This window comes from Lactuca serriola, chromosome 3, assembly GCF_051521515.1.
Source record: "Lactuca serriola cultivar US96UC23 chromosome 3, Lser_US96UC23_V15, whole genome shotgun sequence".
NCBI classification, from domain to species: domain Eukaryota; kingdom Viridiplantae; phylum Streptophyta; class Magnoliopsida; order Asterales; family Asteraceae; genus Lactuca; species Lactuca serriola.
Genome location: NC_136410.1, coordinates 227,380,930 through 227,405,535, shown reverse-complemented (window position 1 = coordinate 227,405,535; position 24,606 = coordinate 227,380,930).

Genomic DNA, 24,606 nt, shown 5'->3' with positions numbered 1-24,606 from the left:
TTGGATGTGGTCTGGTGAGTATCAGGTATCCGTCCGAAGGTCATTTAAATATTAGTTATGTATCATGTGTACATGTATAGTCATAAAGGTTCTTCCAGTCAGTTCAATACCCTTGGTTAGGAAGGGTATACTTCCATGTTCATGCGTACCAGTTACATTACTAGTAAGCTACCATAGGGGTAGTTTTGGAAGATACTATTACTAGAAAAATGAAACATACAATGAGTCAGTTGATACATGAGTCAATACATACTATGATGAGAAACAAACATAAAACAGAGTGATGAGAAACAAACATACAGGCTAGACAGAGAAAGAACACACAATTCAGCTAGCACACAATTCACATAACATTTACAACAACACATTTATGTGAGCCATTAAGCAGGGTATGACACTACTTGCCATGAATGTTTTTGTATCCGAATCTCCTTAATTGGGGAGCGTATGAGTTTGCTTTAGATCTATACTAGATTCACTATCCTACACCTTGCTGCTCGCTACAGTGGGACTTACAAGTCTACGCGTGCCAAACGTCATTTTTGCGGCATCTTACATTGTCGTTTTTCAACTAAGTTGGTAGCAAGATACATGTCGATCACATGTTACCTTAAAATTTACAATTGGCTTAAGGTAGTTAAAACAATAGTAGTTTGCTTATTACTACATTCCAGTACTATAACGTTTTCCCTTTACATTTTACCTTGTGATATTCACACAAGAAACAATAATGCAAAAACTATATTTTTGGTTAATGATAGTCGGAATTGGGAAAATACTCACTTTTACAAGAGACACACACACAAATACTAGATGCCTTGGTAGAAGGCTACTTTTAGTAGGAAACATAGGGTTTTCTAGGTTAATTCAAGCAAATACAAAACTTTTACTAACATACACAGTACATCTTACAAAACATCTTACAAATGCTTTCATACAAACAGAGACACTAATACTTATGAACTCACCAGCTCTAAAGCTGATAAACTCTTTCAAAATAACTTGTATTCTCAGGTCACCAGTAGACAGGTACCAGAGCCATGTTTTTGAGAAGATGGAGCTCGTTCAAGATTCCTCTTATATTTTTGATGCATATTTTTGGTGTCTATATAACTTGGGAGAACACACTTGTATGAAATTATATTATTAATGCAATGGATGATGTTGTTGCTTGTTTACTACTTGCATTGTTGTGATACTGTACATGACGTCCTCCACCCCAGAACATTTCCACCATTCATCGGTTTTGGGGGTCTGACACATAGCTCGTTAGCTAATAAACACAAAAATCCATGTGGGATTTACAGTCGAGTCTCCTAAATCTGGAACGAACAAGCGCAAATTTAATGGGAAGAATCCCAGACAACCATCTGAGAAGAGACATGATGTGGCTGTTGGTTTTTGAGCATTCAAACACTTCCTAAGTGTACATGCAACCCTAAATACCTTGGATCTATGTTTTCTCTATTATACATGCAAATAAGAACATCCAAGGTATTATCCTAATCTAGCATACAAAAACTATGAATGTAACAAGATAGAATACATACCTCTTGATGTAGCTTGATGTCTTCAAGCTTTAAGAGCTTAGCCCCAATAGTGTGGAAGCCTCAAGTGGAATCACAAATCACCAAGACACCTTGGAATACTTTAGAGAATATGATTACTTGGTTCTCTCTAGTGAAATTGGCTAGCCCTTCTTTAGTGTATCCACACTAGTGCCAATTTCACCAACCAAAGACATCTTTATATAGTATGGAGGATTAGGGTTAAACCCTAATACCCATGACCTTTCATTTCCTAGGATCCATGGGTTAAACACTCCATGGACTATCCATGAAAGCTTAGCCCAACCTAAATGAACTTGGCCCATTCCATATATATAAGAGTCCATATTTAATTAGTTCCTTTTGATCACTTAATTAATTATAAATTAATTCTTGATCAATACTAATTAAATAATATGATTCCATATTAATATATTAGAACTTATAATATATTAATATTAATCATAAACATACTATTCTCAAAAGATTATCCATATAAATTGTGTCGGTGAAGTGCAACCCAAATGGACCATGCCGGGTCGGGTCAAGTACATACCAAATATAGTTATGGACTTAGACATTAATCCAACAGTCTCCCACTTGGATAAGTCTAAAACTATTATTGCGTATGACTTCAAACCTAACTGGCAATCGTAGCTCTTAAAGTTGCTGTCGAACTCTGATCTTGTCAACGAATTTGTCCATTAGATAAGGGACCATATATTCCTCCATTCTAGATATCATATGGACTGAGACATGGATTATAATCATTCTCTCTGTCCATTTGTTGTTTCCCGATTTCCGATTTATGATGACTGACTAATTGAACAAATCAAATCAGTCCTGGCCCGGCCGAGCACTTCCATTTGTCATCATCAAATCATCGAGGGGCCCACAGATATCGCTTTTATCCCGAAGGTAAAAGGAACAGATAAACTTCGACTCATATGGCTTGTTCTACTACTTGTTGAATCATACACAAAGGCACGTTTTATAGCACCGAGTTACCAAATGCGTTTTCGTGCAATCAATGTACTATCAACTCATAGTAACAACTCATATCTCTAGGTTTGAAGAATATAAGATATTATCGTCTCATGATCACTCGTGATAAAATCCATGAAGTGATTCCAATGAGCGCGGGTTGAATCCAATACTCAGAACTTATGAGCACTCATGATTGTTGTAGCCTTGTCCAACACCTTAGACCTCTACAACCCATCATGACAGTCTTAATTCATATCTACTTCCAACATATGACCGACTGTGGATGGTTTGAATAACTTAGTCATTCCGGAAGAATAACCCAGTTTATTCGGGAAGTCAAAACATGCAAAATGAAACACAATAATAATTGAATCCAATATGGTATCAACCCTTTGAACATAAATAAAACACCTTTTATTTATCACCATATGATTACACATTATTCATTGTATACTGTTTCAGCTATCAACTTTATTCTTGAATTTAAAACAATAGTTGTCCCATGCTCCAAGCATGTACACTATGTTTTCTTAAACACTAGTCATGCCACACACCAAGTATGCATACTATGTTTGTCTATGATCTTTACTTTGTGAACTAGATCAATTGAACATAACTTCAATGATTCTCTTTTCACACTCCCAAATCCTTACTGCAAATGCAAGAATTCCAAATTCATGCCATTTACAGAAATCTGTTAGATTCTAAACTTATATGCATTGATCCTTTTGTAACGATTATGCACAAAGTCACAAAGACTTGGCAACAATCATTACAGAGTATTCCAAAGGAGATCAACTCCTTGGAAATATCCTTCTTGCATTAAGTTTCCTTAATCTTACACAGATTGAAAATTCTAACTTTGAAACATTTCCAGATTCCATTTTGACTATCACTTCTGAATAAGAGTTGCCTCCTTACAGATTATGTCAATATGGTCCTTCCAGAATTATCACTATACTTCCAATTGTCCTTGAGTAACCAATCTTTGGTAAACCTTAGATTGTCCTCGACAATTGTTTAATCCTTTTAGTCATATCCAGTTCTAAACCTTTTCCCTTCTTAATGCCCCAGGCATATGAAAAATTTTAGAACGGATGAATATAGCACATGTAATCGATCCTATATCCGAAGCATATGGGACACGATTCATGATGTCTTACATAAAGACTAAACCAGTCTTTTGCTATAATATTTCCATTTCAATTTGCCAAGTTCTCATAATTCAGATTATGAAAAGGGATGCCGTAATCATAATCGAATTTTAGAACGCAAATAATGGACCCATATACAGAATTTCCTTATGTTGAGCCATTCCAACATGAAATTCATATATATCCTTGACTAAATGATTAAAACCTCACGATCTAAGCTTATAGATTTGAGATGAAGCATAATTTCCTCTCCCTTAATTATAGCAAAACAACTTTTTCCCAATTGAAACTTTTGTTTTCTATAATTAACATTGCTAACTTGCAATACTTATCATAATTATCATGCTCCCACTAACATGATGATTATTAGCATAACACTTATGCTCCCACTAGCTTTGACATGTACTCAAAAATCAGCTGGACAGTCTGAAATTTAGATTCATACACCCTTTCCGTAGATAGCTCACCTGTGTGTCTAAGCAATTTCAAGAACCATGAAAAGGGATACCGTAATCATGGTCTCAATTGCTTAGGCATTTGCCATTTCGCACAAGTCCATGTTAGTGTGCCGGTTAACCACACGCGCTCCACTAACGACTTTTGAAAATGCAAATAACACAATTGATATCTTCGTAAAATCTACTTAGTGAAAGCGTTTCCTCACCATCATTTTCATGAATCGGAGAGAAACCTTATGACACTTAGATTTATATGGTGTATGAGTTCCTACCCATATGAATTTGTCAAACCATAATCACAAGACAAAGATAATGACAAATCCAAAACCATATGGATTGAACTCAATCTTAACTTCTTGCCACCTGGCAGCTCAAGGGCCTGCCATTGCTTCCAGGTTGTTATGCAACAAACTGAGAACTCTAAGAACTCATATGCAAAGCCATCTTTAACTGGAATGGGCACAGATATGTCAACACGATAGGTTATAAACCTCAAGTCGTGTGCTAGTGAAGAACTTCAGGTTTTATTCTTGATTATTTCTTGAGACTTTCAAGACCTTTAAGACTCCCACTGTCCTCTTGACATATAAGACTCCCTTGTCAAACATCCAAGAGATAGTGCGGATTCTAATCAAGAAAAACACTTTACCCAATTGGCCTAAGTTGGTCTTTGTTTTATCCAAAACATCACAACTTACCAATTTCAAATGTACAAGAGTAGAAAACTTTTACTCTTACATTTGACAAGTGTTTTAAACCTTCTTTAAGACATGTCACTCAAATGACAATCTTGGAGTATGACTCTAAGACTTGTATTGGAACGAAGTATGACTCATCTTCTTGATTTAACCATTTCAACAATTCAAGTTCCTCTTCTTAGTCATAAGAATGCACTAAGATTTCCTTAGAGAACTAATTTTGATATGGTTTCTTAATCATTAAGATGATCACAAAACTGATACTAAAGTACTCTCCCATCTTTTCAGATATGAGAAACTTTTATCCTTCTGCCTAATTTGATTCTTCTTATTCGCCCTGCCATACATTGGAACCTTTTCCAATGTCTCAGAGTTACACTTAAGCTTGTAAGTATAATCATATTTACTGAGCTTTAGTAAACTATGACGAATAGTCTTATCAATCTTTTGTGGTGGACTTAATCAGTGCACAAGAATGTGTACTCGATCCCTTAGTCCTTTACTTGACTCACACATCCATGTGGCCGAGTAATTAGTCTTAATTTTCCAAAACTTGAAAGTTCTCATTCATCATGCTATACAACTTGCATGATTCCAAGTTCCGGTCCAATTGAAACTTGGGTGATGAGAATCTTTCCTTATTTGGTAAATCTAGACATTACCACAAATGAAAGAATCAATTTCATATTTCCACTCTTGCTCTTAATGGAATCATATAAGCAACAATTTTTCCTCAAAAGCCATTGTAAGGATATTTTAAAATAAATAAAATCAAAAAAAATTTCTTTTATTTTAAAACTTTGCGGAAAAACTTATCCTTACAATCCATATGAAAACTTGTTGTTATCTATTCCTAAGCAATATCTCATAACTCCTAAGAAGTTGCTCAAGAATCCGATCTTCAAACTATGCGATAGAAATCCATCTACGCCATCAGATTCAGCATATTCTTTCTTTAAGTTTCTTCACTTTTCTTTGATTCTTAAAACATCACCATGTGACCCAGTCACATCATGTATCAGGAATCTCAGAATAGAAACTTAACAGAGTTAGATAGTGGTCTTTACCTGAAGTAGAGTCAAACTTATTGACTTTAACATCCTTAGGTAAATTTGGCAGCTTCGCAACCAATGCCCCTTCCCTTGGCAATATAAACGTATGGACCCTTTGATAATGGTACACGAGACTATCACAGACTTAGCTTTTCTCTTTACCATTTGGTCAACCGAGTTGACTATGGCCGATCCCTTTCCATTGGGAAGAGAATGCTTTACTGGATATCCAATGTCATCATTGTCAATGTCCATAAAGTTTTAGGAAGTTGATCTTAGCAAATAGATAAGATCATTAAGGGTCTTGTCATAGTCTGTTTCATAGGTGTCCCAAAGGAACTCACTATGTGACTTAGAAAGTGATTGAACCACCAACTTTCTCAAGACTTTGACACCAAACTCTCCCGGCTTGTCACTATGTGACTACATCTCCAAGATGTGTTCACACCTAGACCTTGCCTTGCCAATAGGGCTTGAGTGACCTTAAATTTTTTCAAGAACTTGTGGGTTGGGGAGAATAATTGGAGGAGGTGAATGAAGTATGATTTCCATGGGACATCATCTTCATTTAGGAAAGCTTGTTTCACGAGATTTGGGAAGATCATAAATGTCTAAACCAGACATCTTTTGGGAGATATTCAAGATAGTTGATTTAAAGTCCTTAATATGACACCCAATATGAAATATTAAGGCTAGGACCCAACAAACTATTTTATAACTTAGAAGAGGTATGCCGTAATCCAAGCTATAAAATATTTGAAGGTAGGTGAATGACGATTCACCAATTTCCACCAAGATAAACGAAATGTATTATTAGGTTTTAATTGGTTTTTGAAACTCCTAGATCTTTGAGATTCATTGAACTGTTCAATGGCATGTTTCAATCTCGAGTGTGCCCTTCAGGTTTTGTGACTGGGATGCCGAGGATCACAAAACAAGGTGTGAAGTAACCATGCAAATCACTTGGTACCCTTAATAAATTACCCCTCAATCGATGTGCCGGTTAACCACACACGCTCCATCGATACTATGATAAATATTAAGTCACCCTTTACCTACCTTGTTAAGTCCAAGTTAGTGTGCCGGTTAACCACACACGCTCCACTAACGACTTAGACAAAGTGTAAAGTGTAATTTCATGGGTTAGCACCTTATTCACATTTTTCCTAAGTAACTAAGATTGGGTATTATTAAGAGTTTAGTTACTTAGTATTATCATTAATACTTTTAATGAAGGGAGAATTCTAGTCCCGTCAAACCCGTTCGGCTAACGACCCTCCACCAGTCAAGCAAGCGGTGGGTGAGAGTGGACACCCATTAAGTTGCCATTTTATAGGCAACAACCTTATACCCACCTTATAGACCGGCTTCGTGAATGAGGCGTACTAGCGGTAAGACTGACTTTACTCTTATACATATATATATTATTAACTTATAATATTATAAAGTATAAGGGTTGAATTTTAACTTTAAAAATTCTAAGGGCTAACATGGAATTAAAGTATTCATAAGAGAAAACTTTACAAATTCCAAAACTTGAGGGCAAGTTTTGAAACTATTCAAAACTAATTAATTCCATAACTTATGTGTTTAAAGTAGTTTTAATCCAAAAACTCTTCAAGTTCCATAACTTGAGGACAAGTTATGGAAGACTTTAAACTAATAAAAGAATTAACTTTTCTTTATTTTATAACTTATGGAATTAATTAAGGTTACACCTTTTTATTTTATTTTATTTTTTTTTATTAAATGAAGAGACTCTTGGTCCTCCATAACTTGAGGACAAGTTATGGAGTCATAAAACCATTTAATTAGAACTAGACTCTTCATTTTTGTAACCTTTGCCAATTTTTATGAGTTTTATGATTCTTAAATGTGACTTTTCATATAACTTGAGGACAAGTTACAAAAACACATTTTAGAATCAATTCTTAGATTAATTTGGATTAAAACCAACTATCACATAATTTTATTCATTAATCTAAATTAACTCATAAAACAAGGTAACACAAAAAACTTTTGGTGATCCATAACTTATTCTTAAGTTATGGAATCCTTTAAAACATTAACACCAAATTTTGTAACTCCAAAAAAACTTTGAATCAATTTTTTTTAAAACCTTTTCATATCCATAACTTATGGAGGTTTCAAAAAATAAAACTCTTTAGATCAAACTTTTAAAACTAATAAAGTAATCATATTATTTTATCTTTTATTAAATTTGACCTAATTCAACTCATAAAGCAAATTATTCAAATTTTACAAATAATTAGTTTTTCACAAGAACAAGTAATTATCTTAAAATTTGACAAACTTCATGTTTTTTTTTTCAACTTTGAAAATAAAATATTTGCATCAATATAACAGAAAACAACCTGGCTCTGATACCACTGTTGGGTTTTGAGCATTCAAACACTTCCTAAGTGTACATGCAACCCTAAATACCTTGGATCTATGTTTTCTCTATTATACATGCAAATAAGAACATCCAAGGTATTATCCTAATCTAGCATACAAAAACTATGAATGTAACAAGATAGAATACATACCTCTTGATGTAGCTTGATGTCTTCAAGCTTTAAGAGCTTAGCCCCAATAGTGTGGAAGCCTCAAGTGGAATCACAAATCACCAAGACACCTTGGAATACTTTAGAGAATATGATTACTTGGTTCTCTCTAGTGAAATTGGCTAGCCCTTCTTTAGTGTATCCACACTAGTGCCAATTTCACCAACCAAAGACATCTTTATATAGTATGGAGGATTAGGGTTAAACCCTAATACCCATGACCTTTCATTTCCTAGGATCCATGGGTTAAACACTCCATGGACTATCCATGAAAGCTTAGCCCAACCTAAATGAACTTGGCCCATTCCATATATATAAGAGTCCATATTTAATTAGTTCCTTTTGATCACTTAATTAATTATAAATTAATTCTTGATCAATACTAATTAAATAATATGATTCCATATTAATATATTAGAACTTATAATATATTAATATTAATCATAAACATACTATTCTCAAAAGATTATCCATATAAATTGTGTCGGTGAAGTGCAACCCAAATGGACCATGCCGGGTCGGGTCAAGTACATACCAAATATAGTTATGGACTTAGACAATAATCCAACAGTGGAAACTAATTATGCAGCCACAACAACAATACCCATACAACCAAGGGAGTATGTTGGAACATTTCAAGGGTGCACACAGTGCAACCGTCATCACCTAGGTAACTGTTCTTGATGCAGTCAATGTAACCATCAGCACGCGGGTGACTGTTATATTTGCATGAAGTGCAAAAAGAAGGGACACACTGCCAATTACTACAGGAGCACAATGTGACAACCCGAAAGTTTCATTGTATAAATTCCATAGTTAAACACTTCAAATAATATTCAAAAACATTTCAGTATATTTTTGGCCGGATTTAAACCCGTTCGGTGCTATATTTTATTTATTGTCAAACGATTTAATAAAAAGAAGTGACGTAATTAGTGACACGTATCAAACCGAACAACCTGACACCTTAGCTAGTTGTTTACGGACAAACAAGGGAGTTTGGGCCATAAACACCCTTCTCCCCAAGAACTCATGCATATAGCATGAGTTTACACCTTGTCCTCACTTTTACCACTCCCCACTCAAGAACACTAGCTTTTTCTCTCAAGTATCATCACCTTCTTCTTCCAAAATCCGCCAAAAATGTAAGTTTTCTTCCTAGATCCTTTCAAACAACACTTAATCTAGTGTTTCTACACCTTCTCATCTATGGATTTCCGATTTTTACATAGATCTTCAAAGGATCTTCAAATCACCAAGAACACATTTGTGTTTTTTGGTCCTAAAACACCTCTACAAGCCTCCTAGAAGTAAGTATACTCTTTCTAACTAGTTGTTTAGTTAGTGTGCTTGTTAAATCCATGGAATAAACCTCAAAACCCTCAAGAATACATATTTACAGTTTGGGAATCTCCCAAAACCATAAACACCCAAACTGTAAACACCTTAAAGGGTGTTTTGGTGTCCCTAACTCCTTCCTTAGCATGTTTAATGGAATAGAAACTTGTATGAATGAGATTAGGACCACAAAACATGAAAGAAATGATGTGCTCAAGGGTTTAAGGCCGTAAACCCATGTGTTTACGACCGTAAACTCCCAAGGAGTGGTCCAAGGACCACAAACTCCAAGGGAGTACCCTTTTGAACCCTAATCACTTCTCAAACCTTTGATTTGACCTTAGAACCCTTAAACACACACACACTCACCATTCCCATGAGTTTACGGCCGTAAACTCATGGGGGAAATGGTGTCTCAACCGTACACTCATATTAGGGTGACCATTTGAAGTGTAAACTCCATAGTGAGGCCATACACTCTTTAGAAGCAACCCCTAGCACTCCTTGCACTTGAAGAAAAATGTTTTTCATGCATTAGAGGGTCTTTACTTAGGTAATTGGTGATTAAATGACTAATTAGATATCATTATATTCCACTACATGTTTCAAAGGATCCGTGGGTGTGTTCAAGTCCTCACTTGACACCTAGCATCCTACCCGACATTCCATCCACTCCACTCACTGCAGGTGAGTTCATACCCCCTTAATTAACCTTTCAAATGTTTTTAAATGCTTTTATGGGGGGGAATACAAGTTGAATCCAACAAATTATAGTATCAATCACATGTGATTTGTAACTTGCAATTAAAAAGTATTTCTATACTTTTGACCATTTTGCCATCAAAACTGCTTTAAATGTTTATCAAACTCATTTATCATGATTAAACTGTTATAAAAACAATTTCCAAACACTTTTAAAACTTCTTATGTTTCCAAAATATATCTACACCAATATATTTATATAAGTAAGACTTGAAGGACTTAGGACTGATAGCACGCCTTATTTCATGTTCATGTTTGATTGTGGTCTTAGGGTATATGGTTATCTGTCCGACTGTCGTTGAATTCTTAGTTATATATTGTATATATTGTGTTCTTAGGCTACAACATGCTATTTGACTATAATAGGTATAGTTAAGGTTTCCCGCTCCTTGCTACCATTACTAAGATACTTATCATAGTTAGGACTATTATGAGTCTCTACATGTTAAGTACTATATAAGAAAATACTATATACTATACAAGAGAACACTAAATACATGATACCGAGAAGCACACTATACACTAATACAAGAGAATATACTACAACTAAATGTCACACACTATTCCTCTATACGACACTTTACTGCGCCTTCACCGTGTATCCATAGTCTCCTGGAGGGAGAGCGGGCTCTACGTGTATACATCTATACAGGACGGACACTCCCACATCCCGACTGCTAGCTACAATCCGAGCCGACTAGGCCCAGGGATGATTCCATGTTACCACACTACGTGTGACCTGGAGGGTCATTATACATTAGATCGCCTATCCGCATGGTTACATATAAATTCACATTCGGATCCTTAAATTAACAAATTTAGAAATAAAGGTAAAACAGACTCTCCGAGATGTATTATATACTTATCACTACCTGGAGTTTGCAGTTTATTTTCTATTCAGCAGGCAGTAACACTGCTGGAATAAAACATTATCTTCCCATTTACTTTACATGAATGAAGTCTAAAACTATATTTTTATAACTGAGAGTCTAATTGGGAAAAACTTTTACACACTCAGATGACCAATCCTACAAATAATCATGTCTTGACAGGAGATTACTTTTACATGGAAAATATAGGATTTTCTAGATATTCACACTATTTTCAAACTCGATAACAAATTTTACCATACATGATTGAAAACACTTTTATACAAGCAATGACACTAAATTCTTATGAACTCTCCAGCTTTATGTTGATACTCGTTTTCAAAATAACTTGTATTCTCAGGTCGGCAGTAGATAGGTACAGATGCAGCTTTTGAGAAGACGGTGCACATACAAGACTCCTCTTTTATTTTGATTATACTTTTTGGTGTCTAACAAACTATACAGTACACACTTGTATTACAATTACTATATTAATGCAATGGATGTTGTTGCTTGTTTTTACTATTATGCATTGTTATGATATTGTACATGAATTCCTCCACCGCAGAACGTATTACGCCGTTCTCGGTTTTGGGGTGTGACAGATTGGTATCAGAGCATTGTTTATAGTGAATCAAGTATATTAACCCATAAAAGATATATGAACTATAAACACATCAGGATTAAAACACTCTGACCAAAAATATATACTTTTAAATAATAAAATATTTAACTAAGTATATATATACATCCATTAATACAAAGGATCAGTATCATACTAGAATAGAACAAGAGTATTAAGATTTTTGAACAATACAATTAGTCTTAGAGACATATAGTCAAGTCTGGGCGAATGTAGCCTAATCAACTACATTTTCCTAGGAGTGACTAGCATGTGCCTAAGAATGGTTGTGGTGTTGCAACAAGTCTAAAAACTTACCCACACTATCACAAGAACGTTAGAACAAGAATACTATAGGAGTATTCTACAATTCTGTGATTTACATATGTGAGAACTAAAAGGGTCGTTGCGGGTAGGACAATAGTTGCTAAGTGGATACCCTACGGTTACATGTGATTAAGACGCTATAGAATTAGAATCTGTGATCTTTGCTTTATTTCTTGTTCCTTGTTTGGTTGTGGATTTAGAGTTAGGATCACTTATTCGAAGGTCTATCCTGTCTCGGTTACATGTAATTGGTATGCATTATGCAAGTATTGGGTCGACCAACAACGATCAGCTTATAAGTATCCTAGATTAGTATGTCTGTTAACCTTCCTTTCCCCATTCTCGCGTAGATAGCATGGCTAGCTTCCACCATCCCGGCGATCTGTACTATACAAACCAAGGCATTAGAGGATGGCCCGAGGAAGAGTCAGAAGATGATCACCCGATCCCTTTGGACGATCACCATGCAGAAGGATTTTTGGATAGCTCCGACTGCGAACCCGAAGTCAACAACCTACCCCCTGTAGCTCCAAACCCCAACCCCCGTCCAACATTCCAAGGTCCCACTCCCATGTGGGCAACAACCTTGGATCGATGGAGTGATGAACAGGGTCAACCCTTACCTTTCAATGGAGACCGAAGCTTTTACAACATAAGCGAGGGTGGCTTGGCTGATCGAGCCCTACCCGTCATGGTCCGGAGGATTCCTAGGAACGTCGAGCAAGGTCATGCAGCTATCGGCAGAGTTGTGGAAATTGATGCCAACTCTAACCTTAACACTGTCCGTATCTTCCAGTTGGAAGTAGCCATGGATAGGACTAAGAGGACCAATAAGGCTCTGCAGCAACAACTAGCTGCATCCCGAGCCGAAGTCAGGGAACTCCGAGCGCATCAGAGAGCATATGAACAACATCTTCAAGAAGTTGTACGACAACTGGCTGATCTTAGGGTTAGCCCAAGAGATACCCATCGCCAGTAGAGGATGTCAACTTATCTCCATCTTTTGTTTAAGGAATAGCCTTTTCTTTTCTATGCTCGGTAGAGCACTTGTCTGTAAGCATTTCTAACTCTGAAAGTACTTTAGCTAGACTCCTAGGCTGCCAACGTTTTCTCTTATGGTTTGATGTAAGACCTACTATTAGGTCACTTTTCCTGAACTCATATTACATCATTAATACCAGTAATATTGGCAGTTACCTACTCCATGGAAAAGTTTATGCTTTCATGTTTTCCCTACTCTGTTGCTATGACTCTATCTGATAGTTGGACTATGTCGATTTAGTCCATGAAATGCTCTCATCGTGCTTGCAATTGATTCTTACTATTGTCATCATCTCTATAAACTTTCAGTTAAAGATGCCTTCCCGCAAGCGCCCGAACAGAGGCAGACCTGCGACTCAAACTCCACCTCCACCACCCCCTCCTCCGCAGTTCGATTTGGTGCTGTTTCAGACAGCTGTAACCGTAGCTGTGACTGCAGCTATGGCCCAAATGAATTTTGGCAATGCAAGTGGAGCCGGAATGAGCACCAACTCTAGACATGGTGAAATCCACCCATGTACACAGGGGTGCATCTATAAGGATTTCATGAGCTGTAAACCAACATTCTTCAATGGAACCGGAGGGATCATTGCACTGTCCCAATGGATCAAAAGGACCGAAGTCCTTTTCAAAATGTGCTCGTGCCCTGAGGAAATCAAAATCAAGTTCGATGTTTCTACCTTCACTGAAAGCGCCCTAACATGGTGGAATGGCCATGTCAATTCACTCTCTTTGGTGACAGCCAACGCCATAGGTTGGGACACACTAAAGGACCTTCTGAGAAGGGAGTACTGCCCTAGGGGTGAAGTCCAGAAACTCGAGGAGGAACACTGGAACTTCAAAACGAAAGGGACCGACATAGTGGCTTATATGGCCAGGTTCTGTGACCTGGTAGCTATGTGCCCTAATATGATCCCTTTTGAAAACAAGAAAATTGAACGATACATCTGGGGTTTAGTACCCCCGTATTGAGGGAACGTTCTAGCATCACACCCTACGACCTTTGACAGCGCTAAGGAATTAACCCACAAGTTTATTGATCATGAAGTTCCTTCCACTCCATCAACAACAACAGCAACTGCCACTGCACCGACCTAGACATCCGACAACAAGAGGAAGCGGTGGGACCGAAAGAAAGGCAAGTCAACTCAAGTATCCTCCAAAAGCCAACAAACTGTGCATGTCCATCCTGCCACTACTCCTGCTACCCCTGCACTAGCAATATCCTATGCTGGAAACCTGCCCAAGTGCCCTAAGTGCCCTTTCCATCATAACAACCCCTGCTGTGAATTGCACTGCACTAACTGCGACCGGAAGGGCCATACCGCCCGGTTTTGCAGATCTCAAACCAAACCCATTTCTCAGGTCCTCGGGTCGGGAGTAAGCCAGGCATGTTATGGTTGTGGCGAGGTAGGACATTTTAAGAAAAACTGCCTGAAAGTTGGGAATGCGGGAGGAACAGGGAGACTACTTGCTATTGGCCACACTGAAGCAGTAGCAGACCCCATAGTAGTCACGGGTACGTTCCTTCTTGATAACTCTTATGCTTGTATTCTATTCGATAGTGGAGTACAAACAAGCTTTGTAAACCAAAACTTTAAACTCATACTTAAGCAATCCGCGCAACCACTAAAAGAAACATTCGTCGTAGAAATGGATAACGGAAGGACATAGAGTTCTAACGAGATCTACATAGGTTGTACCCTCACGCTAGATAATCATTCGTTCCCAATCGACCTTATACTAGTATCGATCAAGAGTTTCGATGTCATCGTGGGCATGGACTGTTTGAGTCTCCATCATGCCGATATCCGGTGTTTCGACAAAGCAATCCATCTAAATCTACCAAATAACGAAAACTTATTAATCTACGGAGACAAACCCAGTACGAGTCTTCGTATCATCTCAAGTATTCAAGCCCAGAATTACTTGTGTAAAGAATATCATGCATTCCTTGCACACATCGTCGACACAAGCCAGAAAACGAAAGATCTAAAAGACTCTTCCGTAGTATGTGACTTCCCCGACGTCTTTCCAGAGGATCTGCCAGGTTTACCTCCCCAACGTCAAGTCGAGTTTTAGAATCGACTTAATTCCAGGAGCTACCCCCGTAGCCAAATCTCCCTATCGTCTAGCACCTGCTGAGATGCAGGAACTGTCCGGTCAACTTAATGAGCTGCTCAGCAAGGGCTTCATAAGACCAAGTTTCTCTCCCTGGGGAGCACCGGTCTTGTTCGTAAAGAAGAAGGACGGATCGTTCCCTATGTGCATCGATTATAGAGAACTCAACAAGTTGACGGTCAAAAATCGCTACCCTCTTCCTCTTATAGATGACTTATTCGACCAACTGCAAGGGGCGAGTTACTTTTCCAAGATTGATCTTAGGTCTGGGTATCACCAGTTACGAGTGCCCGAGGAGGATGTCCCGAAAACAGCCTTCTGAACTCGTTACAGACACTATGAGTTCGTAGTAATGCCGTTCAGACTAACCAACACGCCCGCGGTATTCATGGATTTAATGAATAGGGTGTGCCGTCCTTACTTGAATCATTTCGTCATCGTCTTCATTGATGACATACTTGTCTACTCTCGGAGTAAGGAGGAGCATAGCGATCATCTGTGATGCATCCTAGAAACCCTACGATCGGAGAGGCTATACGCGAAGTTCTCTAAGTGCGAATTTTTGATCCGAAGAGTCGAATTCTTAGGGCATGTGGTTAGCGAAGAAGGGATCCACGTGGACCCATCCAAGATTAAAGCTATTGAGAACTGGTCAGCACCGAAGACGCCTACAGAAATTCGACAATTTCTAGGCCTCGCTGGCTATTACCGCAAGTTCATACAGAACTTCTCTCGAGTCGCGAAACCCCTTACAACATTGACCCAGAAAGGTGTGGCCTTTGACTGGGGAGAGAAACAAGAGAAGGCATTCCAAACCCTAAAACTAGCCTTATGCACCACACTGATAATATCCCTCCCCAAAGGGATAGAAGATTTTGTGGTATACTGTGATGCGTCCAATCAGGGGCTCGGTTGTGTCCTGATGCAACGAGGTAAGGTAATCGCCTATGCCTCGAGACAGCTAAAGACACATGAAGTTAACTACACCACACACGACATCGAATTAGGAGCGGTTGTATTCGCTTTAAAGATCTGGAGACACTACCTGTATGGTACGAAGAGCACGATATACACTGACCACAAAATCCTCCAACACATACTCAACCATAAGGAGCTCAATAGGAGACAATGACAGTGGGACGAGCTACTCAATGATTACGACTGCGAGATTCGTTATCACCCGAGAAAAGCCAGTGTAGTAGTAGACGCCCTAAGTCGGAAGGAATATTCGGGTCGTAGAGTCAAGTCATTAACAATGACTATCCATTCGCATCTATCCACACAGATTAAGGAGGCTCAGGTCAAAGCCTTGAAACCTGAAAATGTAGCGGGAGAATCCCTGCGAGGAATGGATAACAACCTGGAAGTTAAGGGTGACGGAGCCTTATATCTCATGGACCGGATCTGGACACCGCGACACAGTGGCTTCAGAGGCTTGGTCATGAAGGAATCCCACAACACTCGATACTCCGTTCTCCCAGGTTCAGATAAGATGTATCTGGATCTTAAAAAGTCATATTGTTGGCCTAACATGAAAGCAGAGATTGCTACCTTCGTGAGTAAATGACTTACTTGCGCAAAGGTCAAGTTCGAATACCAGAATCCATCAGGTCTACTACAGCAACCGGAGATACCTGAATGGAAGTGGGAGCGGATCACTATGGATTTCATAACCAAGCTACCCAAAACAACGGGTGTACATGATACCATGTGGTTCATCGTCAACAGATTAACCAAGTCCATACACTTCCTACCCATCATGGAAACAAATAAGATGGAGAGGCTCACAAGGACATACATTAAGGAGATCGTACGACTGCATGGTGTCCCTATATCTATAATCTCCGATAGAGATAGTAGGTTCACTTTGAGATTTTGGCAATCACTGCAAAACGCCTTGGCGACGAGGCTGGACATGAGTACAGCCTACCATCCGCAGACCGACGTACAAAGTGAGAGGACTATCCAAACCCTGTGGGATTGACTTTGGTAAGGCATTGGATACCCACTTACCCCTTTTCGAGTTCTCCTACAACAACAATTATCACACGAGCATCAACGCATCTCCATTTGAAGCCCTCTACAGCCGAAAGTGCAGACCGCCTCTGTGATGGGCTGAGGTGGGTGACACTCAGTTAGCTAAAGGATGCATTCCTGACAACGCTCTCACAGGTCCGAAGATCATTCAAGAAAGGACCGAGAAGATCGTACAGATTCGTGAACGATTAAAGGCCGCTAGAGATCAACAGAAAAGTTACACAGACAAACGAAGAAAACCTTTGGAATTCTAGGTGGGAGACCGAGTCCTTTTTAAAGTCTCACCCTGGAAAGGCATTATATGCTTTGGAAAGCGTGGAAATCTGAATCCAAGATGCATAGGGCCTTTCGAGATTCTTGCTAGAATCGGCCCCATAGCTTACAAACTTAACCTACCCCACGAACTCAGTAACATCCATCCCACCTTCCACGTCTTGTACTTGAAAAAGTTCCTATCCGACGAGACTCTCGTAATTCCACTCGACGAGATCGAGATCAACGAGAGCCTTAACTCCGTGGAAGAACCTATGGATATTATGAACCGAGAGATCAAGCGAATGAAGAAAAGTCGCATCCAAATTGTTAAGGTTTGCTGGAACGCCAAGCGAGGACCGGAGTTCACTTGGGAGCACGAGGATAAAATGAAACTCAAATATCCTCACCTCTTTGCTTAGTTGCGCTGTAAAAACTTAGCTACTCGAATTCTAAATTTCCGGACGACATTCCCTCTAACGGGGGGATGATGTGACAACCTGAAATTTTCATTGTATAATTTCCACAGTTAAACACTTCAAATAATATTCAAAAACATTTCAGTATATTTTTGGCCGGATTTAAACCCGTTTGGTAATTAGCGACACATATCAAACCGAACAACCCGACACCTTAGCTAGGTGTTTACGGCCAAACAAGGGAGTTTGGGCCGTAAACACCCTTCTCCCCAAGAACTCATGCATATAGCATGATTTTACACCTTGTCCTCACTTTTACCACTCGCCACTCAAGAACACTAGTTTTTTCTCTCAAGTATCATCACCTTCTTCTTCCAAAATCTGCCAAAAATTTAAGTTTTCTTCCTAGATCCTTTCAAAAAAAACTTAATCTAGTGTTTCTACACCTTCTCATCTATGGATTTCCGATTTTTACATAGATCTTCAAAGGATCTTCAAATCACCAAGAACACCAAGAACACATTTATGTTTTTAGGTCCTAAAACACCTCTACAAGACTCCTAGAAGTAATTATACTCTTTCTAACTAGTTGTTTAGTTAGTGTGCTTTCTAAATCCACGGAATAAACCTCCAAACCCTCAAGAACACATGTTTACGGTTTAGGAATCTCCCAAAATCGTAAACACCCAAACCATAAACACCTTAAAGGGTGTTTTGTTGTCCCTAACTCCTTCCTTAGCATGTTTAATGGACTAGAAACTTGTATGAATGAGCTTAGGACCAAAAAACACGAAAGAAATGATGTGCTCAAGGGTTTATGGTTGTAAACCCTAGTGTTTACGACCGTAAACTCCCAAGGGGTGGTCCAAGGACCGCAAACTGCAAGGGAGTACCCTTTTGAACCCTAATCACTTTTCAAGCCTTTGATTTGACCTTAGAACCCTTCCTAGTGATAAATAGACCTTTAAACACACAAACTCACCATTCCCATGATTTTACAGCCGTAAACTCATGGGGGAAATGGTCTCTCAACCGTAAACTCATATTAGGGTGACCATTTGAAGTGTAAACTCCATAGTGAGGCCATACACTCTTTATAAGCAACCCCTAGCACTCCTTGCACTTGAAGCAAAGTGTTTTCATGCATTAGAGGGTCTTGACTTACTTAATTGGTGATTAAATGACTAATTAGATATCATTATATGCCACTACATGTTTCATAGGATCCGTGGGTGTGTTCAAGTCCTCACTTGACACCTAGCATCCTACCTGGCATTCCATCCACTCCACTCACTGCAGGTGAGTTCATACCCCCTTAATTAACCTTTCAAATGCTTTTAAATGCTTTTATGGGTGGGAATACAAGTTGAATCCAGCAAATTATAGTATCAATCACATGTGATTTGTAACTTGCAATCAAAAAGGATTTCTATACTTTTGACCGTTTTGCCATCCAAACTGCTTTAAATGTTTATCAAACTCATTTTTCATGATTAAACTGTTGTAAAAACTATTTCCAAACACTTTTAAAACTTCTTCTGTTTCCAAAATATATCTACACCAATATATTTATATAAGTAACACTTGAAGGACTTAGGACTGATAGCACGCCTTATTTCTTGTTCTTGTTTGATTGTCGTGTTAGGGTATATTGTTATATGTCCGACTGTCGTTGAATTCTTAGTTATATATTGTATATATTCGTGTTGGATATGAATGTATTCACTCATTTCAATACCTTTGTGTATCCAAGACAAGCTACAACATGCTTGTAACGACCGAAAAATACAACCAATTTTAAATTTTTCAAAAACATCTCGATTCCATAAAATCTTTACAAAAAGGTTTTCAATACAAAACATTTATCGTGTTCCCAGAATCATAACACCACGAAATCATGAGGAGCGGTACGATCACGCCTTGGCCTTGCCACGATCTCCTGAAGAACCTGAAAAACATGAAACCACAACTGTAAGCCCGAAAGCTTAGTGAGATATCCCCAAAATACCAACCGCAATACCATACACGCATAACATGCCACAACATATCCAAACATAGAACAGCCATGCTCTCCGGGTCTACTGTGTGACTGGTCCGCCGCACCGGCCAACAGTCCACCTGGTCCACCCTCTGAATCTATCCGCATACATCGAGTCTGCAGTGTGATTGGTCCGCCCGTTCCCGGGCCTTCAATCCACCTGGTCCACTCTCTGAGTCTACAGTGTGACTGGTCCGCCCGCACCGGGCCGTCAGTCTGTCTGGTCCACTCTCCGAGCCTTCGGCACGTCTGGTCCGCCCCTAACGGGACCTACAGCCTATCCGGACCGCTCGCTGGGCTTACGGGACAACCGGTCCGCCCTGGGTATCTTGGCCTACTGCACACAGTAGGACCCGCCTCAACCCAACTCCAGTCCAAACATCCATGTGCACATACATACATATAATCATAAAGCAAATCACAGACCACAAGCAGATCAAACATATCACATAACATATAATCATCCTAACCAGGATACTGACCTAACAGGTCACTAGCATAGCGCCTCCCTATCTCTCAGGATACTGATCTCAATCAGGCCTCTAACATACACCATCCTAACTCTCAGGATGCAAACATATCACATCACAACAACATAACAATAACATAGCAACAACTACCCGGATCTCAATCCGATAAGGGTCGGCCTTGGTGCCCTAGACCCCGTTGATATAGTGAGGATAACTCACCTCGAAACTGCCGATCGAACAGATAATCCAAGCTACTCCGATCACTGATACGATCTCCACCACCGGTCAACCACCAATCCACTGAACTCAAATAATAATCAACAACTACTAGAATACCCCTGGAAACCACTGATCAACCCTTAGTCAAAGACAAGGTCAAAGTCAACCCCTGACTGACCCTACTCGCCGAGTCAACCCTATGACTCGCCGAGTCACCCCGAGACTCGCCGAGTCCAACAACTCAGAGACCACTCGCACACAACTCACCGAGTCATCCCTTGACTCACCGATTCTCGACTAAACCAGAGAATATCAGAACTCTTCGACAAGACTCGCCGAGTCCAAGAACAGACTCGCTGAGTCTAAGACTATCATCAACCTACTCGCCGAGTTGTTCATACAACTCGCCGAGTTCCAGGCTATCTTCATCCGACTCGCCGAGTCCCAGCTCATCTTCAAGCAACCCGTCGATTTCACCCATGTGACTCGCTAAGTACCACCGATCTGAATCCATTCAGAAGCATTCCAGCCCATGCAAATGATCCAAAACATAGATCTAGCCTCATACAACTCATCCATCACGTAAAGTGGCAAACTTTACGTGAATCCAAAGAGATCTAGGCCTTATTCACTCATAACTAGGGTTTGGGACATGCAAGCTTCACTAAACACTCCAACACAGGGACTTTCATGCTCTCTGATTCTTCTCCATTCAAGATCTGAGGTAGCAACCTCAGATCTAACCTCTAGACTTCCAATTACATCCATAGACAAGATTCCACAAACCCCAAAATGAAGAAACAACATACAATCAGTCCAAGAACGAGATATTACCTCCAATGGACGCCCCAACTGCAATGAAATTCGAATCCAAGCTAAGCCCCTTGCCCCAAGCCTTCAGTCTCACAAAATTCGTTCAACAAACTCCTCCAATGCTCCAAATACACTCCAACCTTCTTCAATCGCACTTTCTAGGGTTTCTGGACTTCAAGGGGGAATAAAGAGGTTGGGGGAAGGATATAATGTTCTTTAGATAGGGCTCAACCCCGAGAATTAGGGTTTTCTCATCGACTCGCCGAGTCCAACTCATCGACTCGCCGAGTCGGCTACTTAACCACGCGACCCAGTCGCGACTCTACTCGCCGAGTCCAACCATGGACTCGCCGAGTCTCTCTTCCCAATTATCACATTTAGCCCTTCGACTCTATTCTTGCTATTTCGGGATGTTACAATTCTCTCCCACTTATATTAGGCTTCGCCCTCGAAGCCTATAGCAGCTCAACTCCAAAGATACTCCTGCAATGCGCCACCTGGCCTCAACCAGGCCAGGTCCCCCAAGGCATACCCAAACGAAACTCGAACACCCTTTCCCTTCCTCACGGTGTCCTGACCACCGTCTCAAATCGGGCACCGGATTCACCCTCTGATAACTTCACTTAATCACTGAATACAACTCTTAATGCAACACCGCTCCAACTCACAACCATCAGTCGACTCATAAGGGCTAGAAAACCATGATCCATCGGTTCCCCGATCCGAATCTCACTCTATCCATTCCGTGACGACGGAAAGACCCATTCTCTATCTCAGAGCAACTCCCACGAGTTCTCCACTTGCAATCGCATACACATGCTGAACTAGCTCTAGCACCCTAAGGTTTGGAAAACCCGACACACTGATGGCACCCTCAAACATCCCCCAGGATGAACTAGTAATACATACCCAATGCCCTGATCAGAATCACACTGAGAGTCCGGGACTCTCCCCCCGCATCCCTTCCAAGCCTCTTGGCTCTACACCTGCGGAATTCCTTCCGCAACGTCAGCAGACATCCCCAACCGGATGAGCTTCTATTCCACTTCCGCAATCACGATGCTCAAAAACCATACTCGAAATACTCTAATCATGACTCTGCTCTGCCGTTTTCACTTCCGTGAACTTGCACCCCCTCTCGGAGTTACACACGTTTCCCTCTTCCTTTTCCAAGGAATCCACTTGGCCACATTGTCACTCTAACAAGTGCCACGGTGCTCGCCCAACGCGACACCACCCTTTTTTGCGTAACCGCTATTCACATACTCTGGCTATCATTGCAGGGGCTCTCAAGCCCATGCACTCTTTCAACTTATCAAAATCACAACCCGGGGCCAGACCTTCTAATGCAAACACACTGCGACATACCCCAAACCATATCCTCAACAGATCCAACAATACCTACAGAGTCTTCAGCATGACTGGACCGCCTCACCAGGCCTTCAGCCCATCTGGACCACCCTCAGAACCTTCAGCCAATCTGGACCGCTCTCAGTGCCTTCAGTCTGGCTGGACCGTTCTCCGAGCCTTCGGCCTGACTGGTATGCCTGCCGGCCTTCAGTCTATCCGGACCGCTCAACTAGCATTCGACATTCCGGGTTATCACCTCCGGAAATCCTCCCATGCATACCGTTCTAGCCCTCTAGGGGTTCTGAACTCTGACTCCATAAACATACTCGATCCCGGCCTGCTCCCAGGCCTCCACAATCAAATGCCCTAGGTCTGTAACCCGCCCCGCATGCCCGACACTCGCTCCTATCAGCCTATACTCTGGGCTGACAGAACACTGCTGTAACCCAACAGTTAAGCACCCTCAAATACTCATCGATCTCTCGGAGAATTCTCCAATTCTCCCCCACTTATAGCACTGACTAACAACCGCCGGTCGCCATCAACGACCTTCCAGAACAACCCTGCACAAAGAGAACACTTACACACGGACTGCTTCCCACAAGCATAAACAACCCTCAGCAAAACACATCTCCTCAATGATTAATCCGCTCAAAAAGAATCCGATCTCCAATTATCCATTCCACGAATGTAGATGCTACCCGACATTTAACCCAATGCCGCATCTCCACTAATAACCCTTACGAACGATAACCAATGATAGCACAAAACACCAAACTATAATCATACCAGACCCTCAGGGAGCAACGGATAACAAGACGAAAACCGGAAACACAAATCCATAACCCAAACCTCAACCCACAAAACGACGAATACCGCATCGAAATCCACACAAAGATACTAGCACAAACCAATACACCACAATATCATAAGTTCTGAGCATTGGACTCAACCCACACTCACTGGAATCACTTCATGGAATTCTATCTCGAGTGATCGTGAGACGGTAATATCATATAAGTCTTCAAACCTAGAGATATGATTTGTTACTTACGAGTTGGTTATGCATTGACTGTACGAAACCGCATTGGTAACTCGATGTTATAAAACGTACTTTTGTGTGTAATTCAATGAGTGGTAGAACAAACATATGAGTCGAAGTTTATCTGTTCCTTCTTGGATTAGAAGCTGTTATCTGGGCCCCTCGATGATTTTGTTTTGACCCATGTACCGGGCCCGGTCAGAACTAAGTTGATGTGTTCAATTAAGTTCTATGTCAAACAAATCGGAAATCGGGAAACAAACTGCTGGACAATAAGTAAGACATTGTTCCATGTATTTGTCCGGCTGATATCTAGAACGGAGGATTATATGATCACTTATCTTAAATGGCGTACTATCATCTTCTCAGTTCCGAGAAACCTTGAAAGAGCTACGATTGCCGGTCGGTTCCTGAAGTACTAGA